At 46.6% G+C, this 22,935-nt stretch overlaps 1 long non-coding RNA gene across 2 annotated transcripts; it reads right to left on the reverse strand.

Annotated features, from left to right (window-relative positions):
• Nucleotides 1-11,158: 11,158 nt before the first annotated feature.
• Nucleotides 11,159-20,405, reverse strand: LOC148000086 (uncharacterized). 2 transcript variants are annotated; one of them, XR_015641251.1, is made up of 3 exons: nt 20,019-20,405; nt 12,309-12,750; nt 11,159-11,638 (listed from the first exon to the last, which is right to left on the reverse strand). It is a non-coding gene; the product is annotated as an uncharacterized LOC148000086 (long non-coding RNA). The 2 variants fall into 2 exon arrangements; XR_015641250.1 differs by lacking the exon at nt 11,159-11,638 and having other exon boundaries at nt 12,276-12,750; nt 20,019-20,365.
• Between the last annotated feature and the right edge of the window lie 2,530 nt (nt 20,406-22,935).

The following is a 22,935-nucleotide window of genomic DNA, read 5'->3' on the forward strand; positions in this document are numbered from 1 at the left end:
CATTTTCCGGTTTCACATCCAGGGCTGTGAAGGCTTTGAGTGCCCGCCTCACACACCTGGCTCTGGTATTTTCTCCTTTCCTCTGGAGCTGGAGGATTCATATTCCTGTGCTCTCTCTGGCTTAGAGAAGATTCCGGTGACAGGTGGAACAGTGAGGTGACAGAGCATGGCAGACCAACTGTGACTACCCAAGGGACCCCTTGAATTGGCCCTGCTGAGTTTCCTCATAGAAGGAGGGTCCGGGAAGGGTCGTGAGACTCTGACCTCAGAGTCCAGCCGCTCTCTCCCTCTCCCACTCCCTTCCAGCTGCTTGTAATTTGCACTAACCACACATGGTCTTTGGATGTAGAGAGAAGAGGTAAAGATGTGACTCCATCCATACAATGGGGAAATTGTCACTCATGCTTAGGGAGACTGTCCAGTGACTGTGGGGTACTTGAGAGAGTATATGAAACCTCTCAGTCATGCTCCTGTGAGCCCAATAAACAAAATGTTACCAAGACAGACTCCTGTAGAATTGTTACTTTGCCTGTGGTTGGTGCCCTATCTGCAGTGAGCAGAAGTTGGGTCACCTCTCCCCAGGAAAAGTTAATGCAACGACTAGACACAGGATGAAGGGTGGGGAATGCGAGCGCTCCCATCTCGGGTGTCCTGGATCGCGGATACCTGACCCACTGATACCCGCTCCCGTGGAACGAACCGGTACAGCACACGTGCCGTGTGTCTGTCAGCCGCTCCTAGATGACAAGGGAAGACATCTCCACTTGCTCAGTTCAGATGCACATTGTCTCTGAGAAACCGTGAGCCATGCTGTGGTGAGGGTGCAGACGGCTAGGCACACTCAGGCACAGAGAGGGAGTCCTAAGATTCCAGCGCTGACACCCAGGCCCACTGGGGATGAAAGGGCCGGAGGAGCACCTTTCATTTCAGTCCTTCCGGTTTCAGCCGGTCTTCTCTGGCCTGGTGAACAGGTTCCCACTTATCTCCAGAGGACAATTACCCCCAGAATCAGGGAACACGGTTCTGCCAGTAAGTCACGATCAGTCTTGAGAGCTTTCAGCAACCCTTTCTCCCTTTCTCCCCTCCTTCCTTCATTGCTCATCTAAGCAGTCCAGATACAAAATAAAATTAGAAGCCCCTAAGGTCCTTGATGCTCTCTGAAGCCTACCTGTTAGTAGGGGGACATGGACATTAAAGAGGATGGCTTAAAGAGAAACCATGTTAATGAAGAGGGGAGTGTGGGAAAAACTGGGAGAGCTGATGTCTCAGCTGGGGGCATGGTCTCTTGAAGGCGGGGGTGGGGGGGTGGGGGTGGGGGGGAGTGGGGGGGGCTATGGGAGGGCGGAGTGGGGGGAGCATCCAGACAAGGAGAAGGCAAATGTCCAGTCTGGAGGCTGGAGTAGTGCCACGTGGGTGGAAAGAGGACCCAGAAGAGGATGGGCAAGGAAGACTTCCAACAGACCAGACCCTGGCTGGGGAGCTCTGATCTTTGCACTGAGGGCCACAGGAAAGGTTTCAGAGTCTGGCGCGGGGAAGGAGGAGCAGGAGGAAGTACGGAAGTACGAGGGCCCTGCTGTCTGGAGCTGCAAAGCCTAATCTTCGCAGAGCCATCTGGCTGTGGTCTGCTCTGTACCAGACAGACAAACTTGAGGTCGGGGACATCAGCCAGGGTTCCCAGCGGCAGGTGCCTGAGAGGGACTTAGAGGAGAACTGGAACTGGCTGTGGCTAAAAGGCCCAGGCCAGCCTGTCTACAAAATGGAGTGTCAGATGATGGCAACACATACCCACAGGCCAGTGCGCAAGGACATCGGTAGTGTCACTCTCAGCCTGAGGCATCAAGTCTGAGAACTTGGGAGATCGTGCTGAAAGTTTTAGGATCCAAAGTCACAGAACCTGGAACCGGCCGTAAGAGGCAACAGATTCAGACTCTGTCTGGCTGTAAGGGAGGGGCCAGCTCTCCTCTGTTCCGGGGAAGCCAGCCCCAGCAGAGTGACGGTATGGTGCCCACAGTCCATCCACTCTGTTCTCTGGCAACAGCCTTGCTCTGAATGCTCCTTAATCCACCGAAGCGAACACCTCAAGTGAGCCCCCCAGCAGACAGTGGGTCACACTGACCCCGATTCTAAGGGCACGGTGTGTCTAGCTGGCAGAAGGCCGTGGGGTGTGTTCTACCTTCTGAATGAGAAAATGCTTCTGCCAGCAGCCAGCTCTGGCCCTTAGGTGTCTCAAGTCTTCTGGTTGCTGAGAGGACCTCCAGCAGCATAGATGAGAGCCAGGTCCCCTGTGTGTCTTAGCTGCCTGTTTGGTGTCACCGTGGATACAACATGCCTCCAAACTGGTGTTCCCTTTGACCACGGGGCAAGCTCCATGGTTCTCTGTCCTCAGAGGGAGGGCCGCAGGGTGTTTCATAAAACATCATTTGGATCTGCCCTGTGCTGAGCCTGCAGGGGTCAGTGTAGAGTTTCTGGGTGGGCTGTGAGGAAGTGGGGGATGGACAGTTTGTTTCTAGGTGGACTAAGAGTGTTGTTGAGGGACGGAGTCCAAGCCCAGAGATTCAAGGAAAGAAAAGGTAAATGCAGTACTTGAAGACCTCGTGTCAAGGCCAGAAGATGACCTTGGTGGGTTGCTGGTGTTTAGTGAGGCCAAACACACTGAGATGAGAGGCAGGAAGGGGTGGTTGTACAGAGCCCAAAGGTCACCAGAGACACGGTGTTAGGCTGCCAGGCATCAGAGGGAGGGAACAGTCCTCTTTTGATCCCACAAATCAAGTTGGGGAGACTGAAGAAGCACCCCAACAGTGCTGGGGAGAGAGGTGTCTCTGAGCACAGCTGATCTGAATCCTGGGTCTGTCAATCTCCGGGTGCGTGAGAGCTACTCTGAATAACAGGTGGATTTGACGTCAGCCGCCTGGTGGAGCGCATGCCCACATCAGACACTGCTCGTCTCTCTTCTCGGAGGGTGCAGTGGAGGGAGGAAGGCTGAAGAAATACCTGGATCGTTTTCCCTGCTCATTTACAGAGCTCGGTCCCATGCCGAGACACCATACACTTGTGCTGTTTACCCTTGTGGCGGAATCCGCCACAGGCATCCTGAGACACACACTTTCACCTTCTCCTTAGTAGCAATAACCTGTATTTTTAGCATGCCTTTCTGGAACAAGGGCCTGTTTTCCCAGACTCTCGGAACTAGGTGTGTCCACTGGGTAAAACCGTGGCCAGTGGACTAAAATTGGAAGCATGGTGCCCAACTTCTGGGAAGTAGGATTAAAGAAAAGGGATTCTTCTTCCTTCATGGTGCAGGATAGACTATGAGTGTGGTGGCTGGAGCTCCAGAACCAGTGTGCACTGTGAGGCAGAGCTCTGTGTTAATGGGGTGTGGTAGTTTAAAGAAGGATGGCCCCCATGGCTCATACATTTGAATGACACTAATTGGAAAGAATTAGGAAGTGTGGCCTTTTTGGAGGAAGTGTGTCACTGAGGATGAAGTTTCAAAACCCCACACCAGACCTGTTCTCTCTCTCTCTCTCTCTCTCTCTCTCTCTCTCTCTCTCTCTCTCTCTCTCTCTCTGCCACTTCTTCAGTGCCACATGTACCACCATGATCCCCAGTGAATGATAATGAACAAAACCTCTGAATCTGTAAGCAATCCCTTGGTTAAATGCTTTTTCATAAAAGTTATCTTGGTCATGGTGTCTCTTCACAGCAAGAGAACAGAGACTAAGACATGGGGTTCAAGCACTGTGAAAATCATGAAATGTTATGATTTTTCATTTATGTCAGATACAGACGTGTACTTTTGGCAAACTATATTAATTTTGGCTTTTGAAATATATGGATGAGCCTTTTTCTAACTAATACCTAATGGAAAGCAAACACACACACACACACACACACACACACACACACATGCATGTATGCTGTGCATACATGCAAATACACCCCCCTCTGACTTTTACATACATGTGTACCCTCATATATAACATGCACAGATACAGAAATATAAATAAATGTTTTAAAAAATCAATATTCCTGGAGAGATGATATGTTAGTCAGGGTTTCTATTCCTGCACAAACATCACATCCAAGAAGCAAGTTGGGGAGGAAAGGGTTTATTCAGCTTACACTTCCACATTGCTGGTCATCACCAAAGGAAGTCAGAACTGGAACTCAAGCAGGTCAAGAAGCAGGAGCTGATGCAGAGGCTATGGAGGGATGTTACTTACTGGCTTGCTTCCCCTGGCTTGCTCAGCTTGATCTCTTATAGAACCCAGGACCACCAGCCCAGGGACGGCACCACCCACAATGGGCGGGGCCATCCCTCCTTGATCACTAATTGAGAAAATGCCTTACAGCTGGATCTCATGGAGGCATTTCCTCAAGGGAGGCTCCTTTTTCTGTGATAACTCCATCTTGTGTCAAGACATAAAAAACCAGCCAGTACAGATGGCTTGGCAGTTAAGAGTCTATACTGCTCTTGTGAAGGACCAGTGCCCAGCACCCAGGTGGGTCATAACTGCCTGTCACTCCTTCTCCAGGGGATCTGATGCCCTCTTCTGGCCTCATTGGGCTCAGGTGCTCACTGCACAAATCCTGACTCAGACACACACATTATTAAATATAAAAAGCCTTTAAAACTAATTACTAAGAAGGACAGCATTGAAATAAAGGGTTAGACTTGAGTCAGTTTGCCTAACTGTGATGTTGGCCCCACCACTTGCTGGCTGTGCATCTTTGGACAACTTTCCTAACCTCTCTCTGTCAGTTCTGCCAGGAACCATAGGTACTGGGAGCAATGACGTGGCTTTGACTTTTTTTTTTTTTTTGTTGTTGTTGTTGTTTTTTTTTTTTTTTTTTGTGCCCCACATCCTCAAGAATTGCTTAGTTAGGGTTACTATTGCTGTGATAAAAACCCCATGACCATAAGCAACTTGGGGAGGAGAGGGTTTATTTGGCTTACGTATCTTAAATTATAGTCCATTGAGGAAAACAGCAGCAGGAATACAAATCAAGCAGGAACCTATTGGCAGGAGCTGATGCAGAGGCCATGGAAGGGTGCTGCTTACTGTCTTGCTCCTCATGGCTTACTCTGCCTGCTTTCTAATAGAAACCAGGACCACCAGCCCAGGGTGCTACCACCCAGAATAGGCTGGTCCCTCCCACATCAATCAATCACTAATTAAGAAAACGCCCTTCAGGCTTGCCGATGGCTTTATCTTATGGCAGCAGTTTCTTAGTTGAAACTCCTTCTTGTCAAATGAGTTTAGCTCGTGTTAACGTAAAACAGAGATTAAATGAAAGAATGTCACTATTTAAAGACAGAATATGGGGCAAGGGTCAGAACAAAGTGCATTGGCACATGTGTAAGAAGATACCATGGTGAAACCCATCACTTCATAAGCTTACCACACCAAACCAAACCAAACAAGCACAAAAACCTATCAAAATAAAAAATAGGTTGAGCTGTGTTCGATACAGAGTGAGCATGTGATACAGGCCAGCTGTTATCACTGCTTGAATCTGCCGCCTGTTACTGTAACAAAATGCCCGAGACTGAGCACCTTAGAAAGAGACATGGGATGCATGATTGGTTTGAACAAGGAAAAGGCTTGTTTTGCTTCACAGGGTTCAGAGCTTTCAGCTTACAGTTGTTTGGCTCTGTTGCCATGTGCCTGTCAACCCGTTTTCATGGTAGTGGGAGAACAAAGAAAGGGGGAAGGAATGAGGCTGGGGGCATGCCTCAGTGGTGGAGCCTGGCATGCCCAAGGGCCTGGTTTCAACACCCAAGTCCTCCAGCTTGTCACTGCTGTTATACCGTGACTAAAAGGAACTTAGGTGACAAAGGGGTTTATTTCGGTTTTCAAGTCCAGGTTAAATTCCATCACTGTGGGGAAATCAAGACAGGAACTCCAGACAGTTAGTCAAAGCACGTCTACAGTCAAGACAGAAAAATGAATTCATGCATGTTCATTTGTGGCTTGCTTGTGCTTAAGCTTGATTTCTCCACTCTTACATAGTTGAGGATTCTCTGCCTAAGGAATAATGCCACCCATAGTGGGCTGGGTCTTCTTAAATCAATCGATTTAATTACAATTAATCCCTCCTAGGCATGCCCATAAACCAACCTAATGTAGACACTGGGCTGTAGACATCCCCCATTGAGACTCCTTTGCCAAGTTACTCTAGGTTGTATCAAGTTGGCAATTAAAGGTAGCAGTCAAAAGCGGGGAGAACTGTGAGTTCCAGGCTGGTCTGGATTTCATTGTATGACTCTGTCTCAACAAAACAGAAAACTAATTGGAATAGGGGGAGAGCATAGTCCTCTTCAAGAACATGCTACCCAAGACCCCACTTCCTATCTTTAACCCCTCCTCCAAGAGGCCCCATCACTTTCCAGTAGCACCATAGGCTGGGAACCGAGCCTTCAACACAAGACCTCTGGGGACGTTTAAGATCCAAATGATGACAGGAGATATATTTCCTCCCAGGTGGAGGCTGGAAGTCCAGAATTGGAGCTTGTGCTCTGCAGAGGCCCTCAGGATAGTGACATCTCAGTGGGAGCCCTCACAGGAAGCCAGAGAGTTTCAGGGCATGCTCTTTTATACTGTCATTCTTGTGAGAACTAACTAACCAGTGTCCCTCAGGAATACCATCCATCCTTCCTGAAAGCATCCGAATCTAATCACTAAATGACTTCTTAAAGGTCCCACTCCACTAATGAAGATAATCCACATGGGCACATTCAGGACCAAGCTTGTGGACCCAACTGGTGCTATGCAAAAGCTATGGAGACACTGTGTGTGTCTCAGTGTACCCACATGGCCTCAGCACACACTACTGGAAGACGGTGCTCTGCTGTCGCCCCTTATTTTGTTGCTCTTTGGTGAATGCTGTTAACATCTCAGGAGACAAAAAGAAACATATGAGCAGTGTGTGCAGATGTGCAAGGCTTTTTCTTAAGACATGGGGTGGCACTGTGTGGAGGAGGGCCCATCACCAGGATTTACCACATATCCTGAAATAGACACTGCCACTCATCAGCCCTTAGGATGTATAGAGGACACACTGCTGATCACTAAGCTCAGAGAAAGCACACCTCACCCCTGCCCGGAATGTCTGAGTCCCTTCATAAACTTCAGCCAGCTGTGGTAGGATGCCAGGAGTTTAGGACAAAATGTGGGCTGTGTAGTGACAGTCTATCTCAAAGCCCACCGACCATGCCAACTAGCAAAATAAAACCTTAAACTTTGATTTGATTTGTTAATAAGACTCCAGAAGCAAAAAGGGAGGGGCCGTACCTAAGGCTGCTGCTGGTGATGGTTGAACACACACGGGCAGGTGTGTTTCCTCATCAATGTGGACACGCCTTTTCGTATGCCTGGTTCTTGGAGCTGTGGGTGTCACAGGGTGAGTAAGAGTGTTGCAGGGAATGAAAGGTGGGGTGCTGTTCTGGGAACTCATCCCTGGGGGTATGTAAGCAGTGGCGGTAGGGATGCATATCCAGTTGCTCATGGTAGCATCATTTGTAGACAGATGATGTAGCTGCATGGACCCATTCTAAGGGTCCATATTAGGAAACTGGAGGAGCTGTGGATCTCCTGTGGTAGAAAGGGGGCAAGACTACTTTCTGTGCACCCAGAGCTGTTCAGAAGGTGTACTGTTAAGCCAAAAGTCAAAAGTGTGTGTGTGTGTGTGTGTGTGTGTGTGTGTAAAAGGGGAAGATACAGCGCACATCCATCTTTACCTGAATATTAGTGACTTTTCTTGTTACTGGAACAAAATACTGGACAAAACAGCTTGAAGGAGGAAGGCTTTTTTTTTTTTTTTTTTTTTTTGTATCATGGTTTCAGAAGGATGTAGGTCCATCAGAGCAGGAAAGGCACAGCAGGACAGCCCCATTGTTGTGGGGACAGGCCATCATTTCTCCATGTTACAGACCAGGAAGCAGAGAGACCATGCTGGAATAACGTTCAAAGGCCCATCCTTGGCGACCAACTTCCTCCAGCCAGGCCCCACTACCTAAGGGCTCCACAGCCTTTAAAACAGCCAGGCAAAGTGGGGACCAAATGTTCAGAGCGTGAAGCTGAGGGGACACTGTAAACAGGAAAAAACCCTATACTTTCAGGAAGGCGAGAAAGATTATCACGGAAGGAAGAAAAGCCATCTTTCGTCAGCAGGAAGTAGACTACAGAGCAGGAAGGAAGTGGAGATTAGCAAAGGCACACAAGGCTCTATCAGTCCACATCACCTGAGGCAGGTTAGTTATGAAATGTCCCCCAAAGACCTAGATAAATATTTGGTCCCTGGATTATAGCACTGTTGGCAAGTGGTGGAGCCTAAAGACATTAAGAGGTGGCGTCCAGCGGGAGGAAGTTAGTTCACTGGGGGAGTGCCCTTCAGTGGTTTGTTAGGACCCTGCTTACCTCCTGTTTCCTGGACACCCTGAAGTGAACAAGTGTTCTTTGTCACACAGTCGCAGGATGTACCACATTGCCACAGACCCGAAGACTGAGAGCTGAAGCCATGAACCAAAATAAACCTTTCCTCTTTATACATTGACTAGCACAGGCATTTTATCACAGTGCCTGTGTTAGCATCAGGACGGCTTCCTCAGCTGCTTGTCTACCTTGGTTTTTTGAGATAAGATCTTCCACTGGACCTAGGGATTGACACTTCTGTTACACTGGCTGCTGACAGCAGCCCCTGGATCTACCCATCTCTGTCCCTTAGTACTGGGATCGTGCCACTATGCCTTGTTCTATGTGAGGGCTGGAGATGTGAACCCAGATCTTCACACTTGCATGGCGGGCTCTTTACCCACTAAGCCATCTCTCCAGTCTGGTTGTGAGTTTTTGAGACGGGATATCATTCTACAACCCCAGGTTGGTTTCGAACTCCCCCAGCCTCTTGAGTGCAGGAATTATATGCGTGCACCACTCTTGAAAGGAGGGAACCTGTGACTTCGGCATGGGCTGTGTGCAGACCTGATGCCCGATGATCCGGACCATCTGCGACTGCTCCACGAACATCCATGGAGTCTTCTTCAGATGGCGTGACCCTGTGCCTTCTATGACCTCCGTCTGTTCCACGGCGGCTACTGCACACCCCCACCTTCTCCACTCTTTTGTCTCAGGGCTCCTTCCATTTCTCTTTAAGAAAATGAAGCCAGGGGCAGGAGAGATGGCTCATCAGTTCAGAGCACTGGCTGTTCTTGGCAGGCAAGTTTTGTCTCTACTCTGAACATGCCTGTTCTTATGCCTGTCGATTCAGTTCCCAGCACCCACCTGGCGGCCCACAACTGTCTATAACTCCATTTTCAGGGACTCTGAGGTACTCTGGCTTTTGTGGGCACCGGGTGTGCATGTGGTGTACACACTTAACCGCAGACAGAGCACTCACAGTGTATACGAGAATAAATAAATCTTTAAACAGAAAAGAGAGAAAGCCGTCACCGGCCAGGGACGTGGGTCAGAGACAGAGCACCTACGGACTGTGTACCACCCTCGTTCCACTCCACCTTCAGTGTTGCTGAAGTAAATATAAGAAGTAAATAAATAAATAGTCTGGCACACAAACTACCAAATAGAAGTAAAAGCATGTAGCACGGGGTAAAATTATGAATCATCAGTAGAAATCTGTGTTCACATGCACACCGGACCGGGAACAAGCTCGTGCTCACCCACCCACACAACAGACTCTGCGAGCGCAAACCCCTCCTCATCATGCGTAACTGGACATCTGTGATCCTTTTATATCATAACTTTAAACGATCTTAAGAATGGACATCTTGTCACATGATAAAATGTTGACACTTTAGAGTAAAAAATGCTGTGCTGTTTTAAAATATGGGCCAAAGGGCATTCAAAGGATGTACTGGCTTGAAAGCCATCACGCTTTAAATGACAAGGGCAAATCGTGTTGACATTCAGAAGTGTCTCATGTCTCCCTTTCTCTTCTTGGATTCCCATTCCAATTCATTTCTCAACGGTCTCCATCCTGATGGAACATATGTGTCCGTTCTTGACAGCCTCCCAAGTCTTTTAGTCATTTTTATTGAGCTGTGTATGTAAAGGGCAATGTTATATTTACTTCCCTCGCTGTGGCAAGTTATTAAATATTTTTAAAAGTATTTCTTGGGTTGAGGGAGCACTGAAGTAGATGGCCTAAGAGTTGTCAAAATTGGGCTGGAGAGATGGCTCAGCGGTTAAGAGCACTGAATGCTCTTCCAGAGGTCCTGAGTTCAAATCCCAGCAACCACATGGTGGCTCACAACCATCTGTAATGAGATCTGATGCCCTTTTCTGGTGTGTCTGAGGACAGCTACAGTGTACTTAATAAATAAATAAATAAATCTTTAAAAAAAAAAGAGTTATCAAAATTAGAGAATCCAGGTCAGCTCTGGAGGTGAGAGCCTGTTATTCAGCATGGAGGAAGCTGACACTGGAAGGGCCTGAGTTCGAAGCCAGCCTGTGCTACATAGAGACATCTTGTCTCAGACAAAACAAAGAGGAAAGAAAAAGCAAACCAGGATAAGATTGATGAAATGAATTTTGTGTAAACATTTTCTAAGTATTTTAGGGGACAGAAGGAGCCACATATTGAAACAGTGATTCAACAGACAGAAAATTAGCAAGCCTTTAAAAACAATAGAGATTTTAAAAATATTGAAGACTAGATGAAAAGGATTGAATGACTCTAATTGGAGTTATATCTTAATAATAACATTTGTTTAATAAGGTGTTGAATCTCAAATAAATCCCTGAGATTATAACCGTAGGGCATTAGCTAATGTTCTTAGAAAACATCAGAAGCCGTGGAAACTGCTCTGGTCACAGTGAAGCTCCCAGGCAGGCAGACACTGTAAGGCTTGAGCTACTGAAGACTCTCTCACAGAAGGGTGCGCGCTAAGAACTGATGGAGGGATGTATGCTGGAGAGACCCCTCAGTGGACCACTTGCTACTCTTTCAGAGGACCTGGGTTCAATCCCCAGCATCCTTCTGTACAACCTTCTGTAACTCCAGTTCCAGGGGCTCTGAAGCCATCTTCTGGCCTCTGAGGACACTGCACACACATGGTACACGGCACATACACAGGCAAAACACCCATATACATACAATAAAAATAAGTAAATCTTAAAAAAGAAAAAAAAAAGAACAGAAGAGGGTTTCCGTGTGGTTTATTTGGAAGAGTGTTTGCCTAGAATGTATAAGGTCCTCCGTTCAGTTCCTAGCCCTGAGCAAACTGAGCCTGTAATACCAGCTCTCAGGAGGCTGGGCAGTAGGATCAGATGTTCAAGGTCATTCTTGAACACATACACCCAATGAATAATTGTAAATTAAAAATAAATTTTTTGTGTAACATCACTCGGGAGGCAGAGGCAGGATGATCTCTGAGTTTGAGGCCAGCCTGGTCTACAGAGGAAGTTCTAAGACAGCCATGGTTACATGAGAAATCCTGTCTCAAAAAAAGAAAAAACAAAACCGTTTCTTAAAACCTTCGACCTACAGTCTGTTTTTCCTGCAGAGTGTTCTCTGCAGACCCGGAGCCCAGCATCATCGTTATCAAAGAGACTCAATCCAGTAGCTGAAGGGAGCAGATGTAGAGTCCAACAGCCAAACATTAGGTAGAGCTCAGGGAGTCCTGTAGAGGGAAGAAGGATAAGCAGAACCAGAGGAACCAAAGACACCATAAGAACACAGTCCATAGAATCAATGGTGGGGACTAATGTATGCACTCAGAGATCAGAGAGCCTGTTGGGGTCTGACCAAGGTCCTTTGTCTTATATGTTATGGGTGAGTAGCATGGTATTCTTGGCGGACTCCTAACAGTGGGAGTCCGGGTGTGTCTGAGTCATTTGACTGCTTCTGGGACCCGTTTCCTCCCACTGGGTTGCCTCCTCCAGCCTTGATATGATGATATGTGCCTGGTCTTTTAGATTTTGTTGTTGTTTTATTTGCTTTGTTTTTTGAGACAGGGTTTCTCTATGTGACCCTGATGGTCTGGGACTTAATTGTGTAGACCAGGCTGGCCTCTGCCTCCCTGATGCTGGGATTGAAGGTGTGCACCACAACCACTGATAGAACGCCTGGTCTTCTTGTACTTGCTATGCCATGTCTGGCTGATGTCTCTGGGAGCCCTGCTCTTTTCTGAGGGTATGCAGAGTGGGTGGTGGATGTGGGGGAAAGAGGATATGGGGGGGGGGGGGGGAGAGAGGGAGGGGAAGGTACAATTGGGATTTAATATTATGAGAGAATAAAAAAGATTTTGTAGCAGGAAATAATTATAAATATTCTCCTTCATTTATGCTTACAATTAATGTTTAGTAGAAGTGGCACCCTCCTTCCTCTTGCCCCAACTCTGTTCATAATGAGCTATTTGCCCAGATGTCCCCTTGTCAGTAAGTCAGCAACTGCACAAAAAAGGAACTTCCCCAACCCAGGTGAGATGACAGAGGTTTCATGCGTCCCCCAAGGATGCTGCTCCTTTGTGCATGGTTCCAGCTTTCTGTTTTCTCCACACGGGGTAAAGGAGCACCTCAGAAGCAGGGGAGAGCCAAGAGCGGTGTTTGTCTTTTGCAGAGCCAGGGGAGGCCCTTGTGAACTCCAAGCTTGTTATCCAGCTGCATTAGGAAAGGGTGAATGATGGCGCGACCTTGGAAGCCAGTGCTCGTGCTGAGACCAGATGTGCCCTGGGAAGACTGTCCACATGTATCCCAGGACAAACTATGCCCAGAGAGCTGGAGGACCTTCCATCTGACAAGGGAAGAGTGAGTCAACAACAGTGCAGACATTTTTTTGGTAGAGATGAATGTTTTACCATTACACAAGAAGAATGTTTTATGTTTTATCATTACACCAAGTTCGCTTTCTGCATGGAATTGGTGACAACTGGCTGGCGAGTCTGGGGACTTGCTTTGGGGTTGTGTCCAGATGGGCCATTGACGTGGCTTCATAGGTGGAGATCCCTCCTGGGCTGTATATAGTCACAGCCCAACACACCCAATGGTAAATGGAGCGGAGGCAGAAAGATGCTGCAAGTTGGAGGCCAGCGTGGGACTCACAGTGAGACTGTCTCACAATCAACCAGCCACTGATGCAGCAAACCAACAGAAGCTGCCTCCTTCTGCCTGATTTCAGTGCTGCTTCCTACTGTTCATTGATGGCTTCATGAGGTCCTTGGTTCTCCCTGAAGGGCATGGTGGTCTCAGACTTTAAAGAGCCTAATTTCACTCATACAAGTTCCTGCCTACCAAATTCTACTGGTCAACTTGGATTTAAGGACAGAGGAATTAGACCCAGGCCTTCATGGTCAGAGAGACAATCATTCACCTTTCTTTCTTCCTTCTTTCCTTCTTTCCTTCCTTTCTTCCTTTCTTCCTTCCTTTCTTTTTTTCTTTCTTTCCTTCCTCCCTCTGTTTCTCCCTCCCTCCCTTCATTTTTTCTTTCTTTCCTTTTCTATTTTTTGAGACAGTGTCTCAGGTATCCAGGCTGGGCTCTGGGTTGCTACACAGCCAAGCATGACCTTGAGCTTATGATCCTCCTGTCTTTCCAAGAACTCCCATTAAAGGTGCACACCATCACACTTTATTTGGCAGTGTTGAGGACTGAACCCAGGACTTCCAGCATGGTAGGCAAGCACTCTACCAACTGAGTTACACTCCCAATCTGAGACAGTGTTCTTGACACTTCAAAAGTATTTAGAGATGAGGAATAATGCATGGGGAGGGGGGGGGGCTGATGCCAAAACCAGAGTACCATGCTTGTTGCTAGGTGAGACGTCTAGGATTCATGTCGCCATGTAAGCCTTGTGTGCACAGGGTAGGAACCACAACACAGAAGATTCTCAGTTACTCCCTGGAAACTTTGTATAGCTTCCTCATTAGCTGTAGACCGTCTACCTCCAGTGTGGTTTTTGTGTCTGAGGCCAACAAATTCCTGTTCTGTTCAAGCTACTGTCATATTAGATTTACCATCGCACACAACTCCCCAATCCTACCTTACCAACTTTATAGCATTCAGCCTCTCTTGAGATGTAACTATGCTTCCTAGTTTATAGCTCACCACTTCATCCATTTTCCTTGCTTTCAGGCTTAGAGGGTGTCTTAGTTTTATTTTCTTGCTGTAATCGACTGTCATTCAAAAATAAAAAAGCAACTTAGGGGAGAAATTATTTATTTTAGCTCACAATTCCTGGTTACAATCCATCAGTGGGGGGAAGTCACAGAAGTGGGAGCTTACGGGTTGTAAAGAACTTAAGCTGGCTATGTCTCATAGCCCATAGTCAGGAGCAGAGAGCAAAGCCTGTGCTCAGTTTTCTCCCCTCTATGGAATTCACAATCACCTGCTTAGGGAATGGCACCATCCACAGTGGGCAGGATCTCCTTCCTTAACTAAAGCAATCAAGGTAATCCCAACAGACATACTCGCAGGCCAACCTGACCTAAATAACCTTTCACTGTGGCTTTCTTTTCAGATGATTCTTGTGTTGAGTCCCTTAACACCACAGGGAAGAAGGCAGCCATCTAACTCTTGGAGTAAAGCATCTCAATGCTTTTGTGTGCATGTGTGTGTGTGTGTTTCCCTGTTCTATTTGGCCAAGAGGAACAAGATGGACATAGGGTACTATCAAGAGACTAAGGAAAGGCAACAATTATTCTGGGCCTAAAACCATGCCTGGCCCATATCAGTTATTGTGGTTTCGGCAGCTAATGCAGGACAGAGTGCAAAGACCACAGTGGTGGGGCTGGGGCTGGCCCAGGCATGCTGCAAAGGCCAAATTCGCTCTCACACAGATTTGTGGATGAGCTGTTCATTTGGATGTGGTCAGAAGCAGCCTGCTGCTCCCTGATGATAAGCCATGCCCCATGGAACCATCTGGAAATCATTTCTAGATTTCTGTGAGAGAAATATTGATATATGGGGGTTCTCTAGAGGAACAGAACTTATAGAATGAATATATATGTACATATATACATATATATGGAATTTATTAGAATGGCTTCCAGGCCGTGGTCCGGCAAGTCTAACAATGGCTGCCTACCAATGAACGGTCTGGAAATGGCTTATTTATTCAGTTCACAAAGCTGGATGTCTCAGCTGGCCTTTAGTATATGCCAGAATATCAAAGAAGTCGGCCCTGATGCCAGTGAGAGTGAGGGCAAGCAGGCAAAGAGAAAGCTTCCTTCTTCCATGTCCTTTATATAGGCTGACAGCAGAAGGTGTGGCCCAGACGGAAGGTGGCTCTTCCCACCTCAAAAGATCTGGGTTAAAGGTGTAGGTGCATCTTCCAGCTTCACAAGGTTTGGATTAAAAGTGGGTCTTCCAGGGTTGGGGATTTAGCTCAGTGGTAGACCAAAACCCTCAAAGGTGAACTCAGCTGTTTTGGTTTTAGCTAATTCCCCATGCAGTCAACTTGACAGCCAAGAATAGCTGTCACAGATGAGTTTAAGGTCATACCTGTCTTCGCCTTTGCACACGTGTGGCAGGCTGTAGAGAAGGCAGCAACTTCTGTCATCCCCAACCTTCCAGTTTTGTGTTTGGGTGTTACTTATGACATGTCACTTGCAAAGAGTACAGCAGGCCAGTGTGGAGAGGCCAAGTGACATCAGATCATCTTTCCTAGCCCCTGAGCATAATTAGTCTAGACTTTTTTAAGTTTGTAGCTTTTTTCTTTCTATCATGATATTCTAGACACAAAGTTTTAACTGGAAGGGGGGCAGGTTCTTGTTTCTGTTCTAGTCTCTTCTCACCCTCACAGGCCACCACACCGCCCCCTACTCCCATGGAGGGGGGATTCTCTGGTGGAGAGTCATCAGGAACGACTCATCCACAAATCCGTGTGGATAAAAAGTTATCTTAAAGTTTCAGCCACGCTGGAGGCCAAGAGACCTTGAGTACTTATCACTCCTGTCTCCTCCAAAGCCAACCCTGGACAGACAGAGGTACCATAGATACAGGGACTGCATTATGTCATCCCTCAGGTCTGAGTTCAGAGGCTTCACTGGCTAGAATCTTGTCCAGTGTGTCACTTGTCCAGTGGCCTTCAACAGTGCATGTGCTTTCTGACTGAATGCTGAGACCTTCTGAAGTTTGAGTTACTTTGTATCTCTAAGGACAGCATGCCCATGAGGTTGCATACTGCAACAAAAGGGCATACAACAGAGTAACAGTCTGGTTGCAAGAGAAAAACTTCTGGGCAAGGTTACAGTTTAGTGGCGGAGTGCTTGCCTAAGACAACTTGGGGCCTTGAATTTGATCCCTAGCACACAGCCCCACCCAACAGAAAGAATACATATGGGTGTATTTTCCTCTTTTGAGGTTTCAGAGGCAAATTTGCGTATTTTCCATAAATTTGCATATACCTGACATATTTTCATCTATGCCCAGAAGGTTCTGCTTTCAAATGAGGCAATGTGGGACCCCTCGTATGTACTGTCATTTGTGTTGCTCCTCTTGGACTCATGTCACTGGCTTGTGTCACTGCCATACTGTTTCACAAGCTTGTCCTCCATTTCCCAGAAATGCTGACAAAAGTCACCATGGTTGTGAAACTCAGCTCTGAAGGACATAAAAAAAGACTTCTTGTGAACTGGCAGCTAGTGTTTTAGGTGTTGTCTGTTGCCATCGGGGTCCCCATGGATCTATCACAGGGCCTTCTGAGACACCACTAGTTACTACATCATGCCTTGTTGTATTTATGTCAAAGACTACACTTACATTCACAGAAAAAGATCATATTAAAAAGCTGTCTTTTTATAGAAAGGGTTTTCATCTAAGGTACATGCATCACAGTTATTCTCCAATGTGATATTAGGGTGATTCATTGGGGCTTAAAGATGATGTTATCAACCTAACGATGCAATCATATGGGGATGTGGACAAGTTGGGTCTCCTCCACGAGCCTGGATTTTCTCTAGGAAGAGGGTCATTAAGCCAAATGCCAGTGTTCCCTCACCTCAGGCGTCTGGAATTACCATTTTAATATTTGCCATATCCTTTTCTTCGCTATATCATTTCCCTCACTTTCCAACAGAAGTAGTGTTCTCTGCCTTAGTGTAACCCCGAGCAAAATCTCCATGAAGTACACATTGGTGCAATTGTCGCTCACATGTCACGAATTGCCGTAGTCTTCTTAAATGCTTTAGAAACATTTTATTTTTATTATGTTTGCGTGTGTGCATGTGTGCATGAGAGCGTGCCCGAATGTGGGGGAAGGGGTTAGATTGCTTAGATTTGAAGTAGTCAGCAGCTGTGAGCCTTCTGAATGGGTATGTGGGTATGCAATAGCAACAGCAGCAACAACAACAACAACAACAACAACATCTCCCAGCATGCCTTGCAGCCAGGGAGAACCAGATAATTATTTTATTTTTATGTGTATTCGTATTTCACTTGCATATATATCTGTCCACTGTGTTTGTGTGGTGATCATGGAGGACAGAAAAGAGCACTGGGTCTCCTGGAACTGGGGTTACAGAAAGTTGTTAGCCACAGTGGGTACTGGGAGTCGAACTTGGGTCCCTTGGAAGATCAGCCTGTGCTCTTAACCATTGAGCCATCTTTCTAGCCAGATAATTACGTTTTGAACTATATTTGTTATAGGACAACGCAAATGTTTGGCGAGATTTCTAAAAAGCTCAGCTTTGGTTTGAATGTTTCCCAACACTCATTCGACAGTTTTTTTAATGCCATTGTGATAGTGTTAAGAGGGCTCTTTCCATCATCCCGGGAGTGGGTTCCTGATAAAAGGATAGTCTCCTGTCCTGCATGTGCTTGCCTGTCCTTCAGACCTGGGAAAGGCTGCACGAGGTCTTTGTCATGTGTCAGCACCACGCTCTTGCACTGCCCAGACTCCAGGGACAGAAGCTAAATAAATCCTTGTTCTTTATAAACTCCCCCGTCTGTCTACTGCCACTTTGGAGCCTGAAGAGGAGGGCTGCTATCTCCCAGGGATGACAAAGCCAGGCATTAGGAGGATGGTAGAATTTTAGGAACCACAGATTGATCACAAGAGTCCTCAGCTTGTCTGTGGATTCCTTTTACACAGAGAGAAATGAACCATAGTGTCAACCCACCACCCTCGATGATTTTTTGTCACTCTAAGCTGAACGTAAGGCTAATTAATGGTACAATGGCGTGCAGCTAGGTGGGTGAGTCATTGTCCTGGGGGAGGGGGATCTCCCTGAGGTCAAAGCCGATCGAGTTCTCATAAATTCTACTAACAAGTGTGTGTTTTTATACTACAAAAATCAGAAAATGCTGCATGAACAGTGGGTATCTAGCCCCTGAGATATCCAGTCATTTACCATCCTCTTGCCCATCTCTAATGGGATTAGAACACTGTTTCTGCAGAGGTCTGATGATATAACAAGAGGTCTGACTTTCTCATCTGTTCGCAGTTTGTCTAAACTCCAAGAATGTGGAGATGCTGCAGCCTTGGCTTCCTTATTATCTAGCTCTGAATTTGCTTTTGCCACAGAGGATTACACCTTGGTCTTGAATCCCGTTTGCAGTAGGGATAATAACTAGGAAAGATAGGAAGGTAAGCATTCTGACTCTGAGACTCACACACATAGTCATTACCCTAGTAGTCAGCTGTTCTTCTTTTTGAATGGTGGAAGCAGTTGGTGGGGCAGCCGGCGAGCACACATTTAGACATCGCTGATTTACAGCTGAGCTACCGCCTGCATCTTGTGTATTGATTAAAGACAAGTGTGACCCCTTAGAATGAGTGAGGATACTGAATAGAGCTCTTCAAAGGTCCGATCTTTACTCTTTTCTTTATTTTTTTTTTTTTAATTAGGAGGTTTAATTTGAGGGTTGTTGGCCATTGGCCCTCCAAGGTGAAAGGGGTAGAAGTGGGGAGCAGGGTTTAGTTGACAGTGAGTGGGATGGAAATAACTTCCAGGAGACAGCTTCAGTGAGGCACCTCTACCTTACTGTTCCAGGGCTAGGGTATATAAGGGCTCTTAGGGGTATGGGTGGAGAGAGCTGATTGGCCATAACACAGTACCTAATTATCATATGGGCAGAAAGGGTTGATTGGTCATAACACAGTACCTAATTATCATATGGGCAGAAAGGGTTGATTGGTCTTAACACAGTACCTAACTATCATGCAGGCAGGAAGCTAACGTGGGGCTTGTGCTGAGTCATGCAGCACTTGGAGCGAGCTCTGCACAAGGTCATCCCCCAAGCAAGGTCAGGCGTCTGTGCTCAGAGATACTCTCCAACCGAGGCCAGGAAGGGATAAGGAAGACCCTCTAAGAAAGAGTCCTCCATTTCCTGCCAAGCCCAGAGAGCTGTAGGAATGTGGGTTTTACCTTAACAGCAGGGGTCTCCAACAGGCATGCACTAATCTTTTCTTTCTTTACCTAATAGCCAGAGATCACAAACAGGGTGACTTTTAGCACAGGAAGCTTATTTTGGTGTCTCTTCAGGAAGAGACCAGGCCAAGACAGATGTCACCTTTGGTGGCGGCCTTTCCTGTTGACAGAGTTCTGAGGTGGCACATGTTACTGAGGCAAGAGACAGAGAATGTAAGTATAATGGGTGGCACCTATTTCTATAAAGTTACAGATGCTGTGTGGGGCTAGTCATGAAACCAGGGTCCTCTGGAAGAGCAATTGTGCTCTTAAGCAAGGATCCATTTTTTCAGCCCCAAGATAGGCCTTTTAAAGAGATTAAGTTAAAATAACATCATTAGGTTGGGTCACACCCTAGTTTGCTTCTCCAGAATTTTGATGAAACACTAACAAAAACCAAGTTAGGGAAGGAAAGAGGGATTTTTGTTTTGTTTTGTTTTTTCTTATCACTAGGGGAAGAACTCAGAGCAGGAACCTGGAGGCAGGAATCAAAGCAGTGTCCACGGAGGGGTGCTGCTTACTAGCTTACTCTCCGTGGCTTGCTTAACTACCTTTCTTATATAATGCAGGACCATCCACCGAGGGATGTCACTGTCTACAGTGAACTGAGCCCTCACACATCAATCATTGATCAAGAAAATGACCCTAGAGACTTACCCACAGGCCAGTGCATCAGAGGCAATTTCTCCATGGAGGGTTCCTCTTCCCTGGAGTGTCAAGTTGCTGACCACCAAACGCCATCACAGAACATGAATGAATATGACACTTGTTCTTGTAAAACGATCAGAACAAGATGCAGAAGAGACAGAGAGAAGACAGACAGGCCCTAGAGAATGACTACACTCATAGGAAACTTGCCGTCATGATCTCAGACCTCTTCCTGCCTTGAGAACAGAAAGCTCTGGTGTGTTAGCCCCTTAGCCCTGCTGGAGCGGCTTTGTACACTCACGCATGACACAGGGGTCACAGGGCTGTGCTCCAAGTGTAAGAACTAGAGCTGATCTGCCCTGGCTACTGCCCTCTGGAGCCTGTCGAGGAACACAGGGAGAGCAGAGCCAGGCTTCCCGTGGGTTACCCTTAACCAGCTGCATGGCAGGGATACAGAGATAGGCCTGTTTCCTAAAGACTGGCAATTTGGACTTGAGGGCCCTGGGGTAGCCTTGCAGGATTCTGTCTGAGCATCCCTGCTCCTGTGAATAAGCACTTCTGCAGGCAGGCACTTTGTTCAAACTATATTTTGCTTATTATTGTGAAAAGTGTGGTTTTATGGGAATTTATTTCAAAGCAATAAATTTATTCTCTCCAATTTACTCTTTTACAAATATGAATTTTTAATTTTATAGGTATGAGTGTTCTGCCTGCATGATATCTGTTTGGGAACTTTGGAGGTCAATTGAGGTCATTGTTTCACTATGACTGGAGTTATAGAGGTTTGTGAGTTGACATGTAAATGCTGGGAATTGAACTTGGGCCCCTAGGAGAGTAGCAAGTGCTCCTAACGTTTGAGCCATTTCTCCAGCTTGATTTATCCTTTTCTTTCTGACAGAGCTATTTTACTTTACCTTTAGGGGATCTCTCTCTCTCTCTCTCTCTCTCTCTCTCTCTCTCTCTCTGAGTGTGTGTGAGTCTGTGTGTGAATGTGTGAGTGTGTGTATGTGTGATATGTGAGTGTGAGTGTGTGAGTGTGTGTATATGAGTGTGTGAGTGTGTGTGAGTGTGTGTGTGAGAGTGTATGTGTGTGTATATGTATGAGTATGTGAGTGTGAGTGTGTGTGAATGTGTGAGTATATGTGTGTGAGTGTGTGTGAGTATGTGAGTATGAGTGTGTGAGTGTGAGTGTGTGAATGTGTGTATGAGTGTGTGAGTGTGTATGAGTATGTATGAGTATGTGAGTGTGTGAGTGTGAGTGTGTGTGAGTGTGTGTGAGTATGTGCGTGTGAGTGTGTGAGTGAGTGAGTGTGTGTGTGTGTGTGTGTGTGTGTGTGTGTGTGTAACCAGGCTAACTGACCTTGGACTCACCACTCAGCCTACTGAGTGCTGAGACGACAGGTATAGACCATCGGCCCCGGTTCATTTTACTTCTTTGTCATACTTGTCATCAGCACCAAATGAATGACTCCAAAGTCACTGTTCTCACAACTCCTAAAGCTAGAGAGCCGAGGCAAGGGACCAACTCTCCCAACCTGATTTGTCTTGTTCCATCATTAACTCTTAACATCTTCACAACCTTTTCCACAGCAAGAACCTCTGAGGGCAGCTTAGAATGCGTGACTGATGAAGTGAACGGAAGGACAGTGCGGAACGAGACCGCTAGGTTCAGGAACCCCAGGTTACCCTTGGATGCCTTGGGACTGAAAACTTTGCACTCCGCCCCCACCATGGCCGATTTTAGAGGAGGAAGTAGCTGTCTAGCATGGAAAGGACTTATGTTGCTTTTAGTGGATGAGACGGAAAATAAGCGAGGCTGAGGGCAAAGGTTCATGTTAATGAGTGGAAGCCAGAAGCAAGGGGGGAGCCACGTGTTCCGTGGGTGATTAGCTCAACCCTTGGGACGGGGTCAGGAGACTTAGAAGACAGGAAGAAATGCACAGAAAGGGAGGAGAGAGAGAGAGAGAGAGAGAGAGAGAGAGAGAGAGAGAGAGAGAGAGAGAGGAGAGAAATGAGGAAATGAATGAAAAGTCTAGAAGACACTACAAGCCCAGAACTACTTAAAGCAACAGCACCTAAGAGTTGATTTGACAGCAGTCTTTGTGCTGAGAGACCTAGGACCCAGAAGCTGGTTACTGAGGCAAAGCTAGGCGCTGTGTGTGTGTGTGTGTGTGTGTGTGTATGTGTCTCTGTGTGTGTGTGTGTCTGTATGTCTGTGTGTCTGTGTGTATGTGTGTGTGTGTGTGTTTGTGTGTGTGTGTGTGTATGTGTGTGTGAGATTAGGACTGACCAGCTTCTCAAGGGTCAGTCAGGGCTCAGACACGTGGCCTCCATGGGCTCTAGCAAAGAAGTTCCCAGAAAGTGAAAGTATGAGCCCATCTTAGAGGCTGGTGTGTACACTGGGTAGGGACCAAGTTTTAACCAAGCTGGACCCCCTTGCTCTCTACAGAGGATGGAGCAAAACAAAGAGGTACAACCTGGAATTGTGCCATGAGTGACAACCTCTAAACTATGCAGGCAAGCAGTCCCTTCCTTACTCCTTAAAGTCACAGGTTTCCTGCTTCTCTTGTTTTCTTAAAGGAATGGGCTTGATTAGTGTGGTGTAGAGTTTGGGTTTCAAATGCCACTGAACAACTGGACTGAGTCTGCAGTAGATGCTTAGTGGCACATTTACTTTGAGAAGTCAAAGTATTACGAGTTTATGTCACTGGCTTTCAGTGGATCCTGAGGGACCAAGGTTACACGAACATCAATCACAAACTCAACCCTTATGCTTTTGTCAATTTCTTTTTTAAAAGCCCATTTCTTAAATTAAAAAAAAAAATGTATGTTAAAGTTGATGGGCTGTTGTGGTATAAATGGTATATTTTTATGGAATGATGTAAAGAGAATGAAAGGGTATTGCAAATTAATTATTCATAGGAAT

This window comes from Rattus norvegicus, chromosome 17 (genome assembly GCF_021556685.1).
Source record: "Rattus norvegicus strain SHRSP/BbbUtx chromosome 17, alternate assembly SHRSP_T2T, whole genome shotgun sequence".
NCBI lineage: Eukaryota > Metazoa > Chordata > Mammalia > Rodentia > Muridae > Rattus > Rattus norvegicus.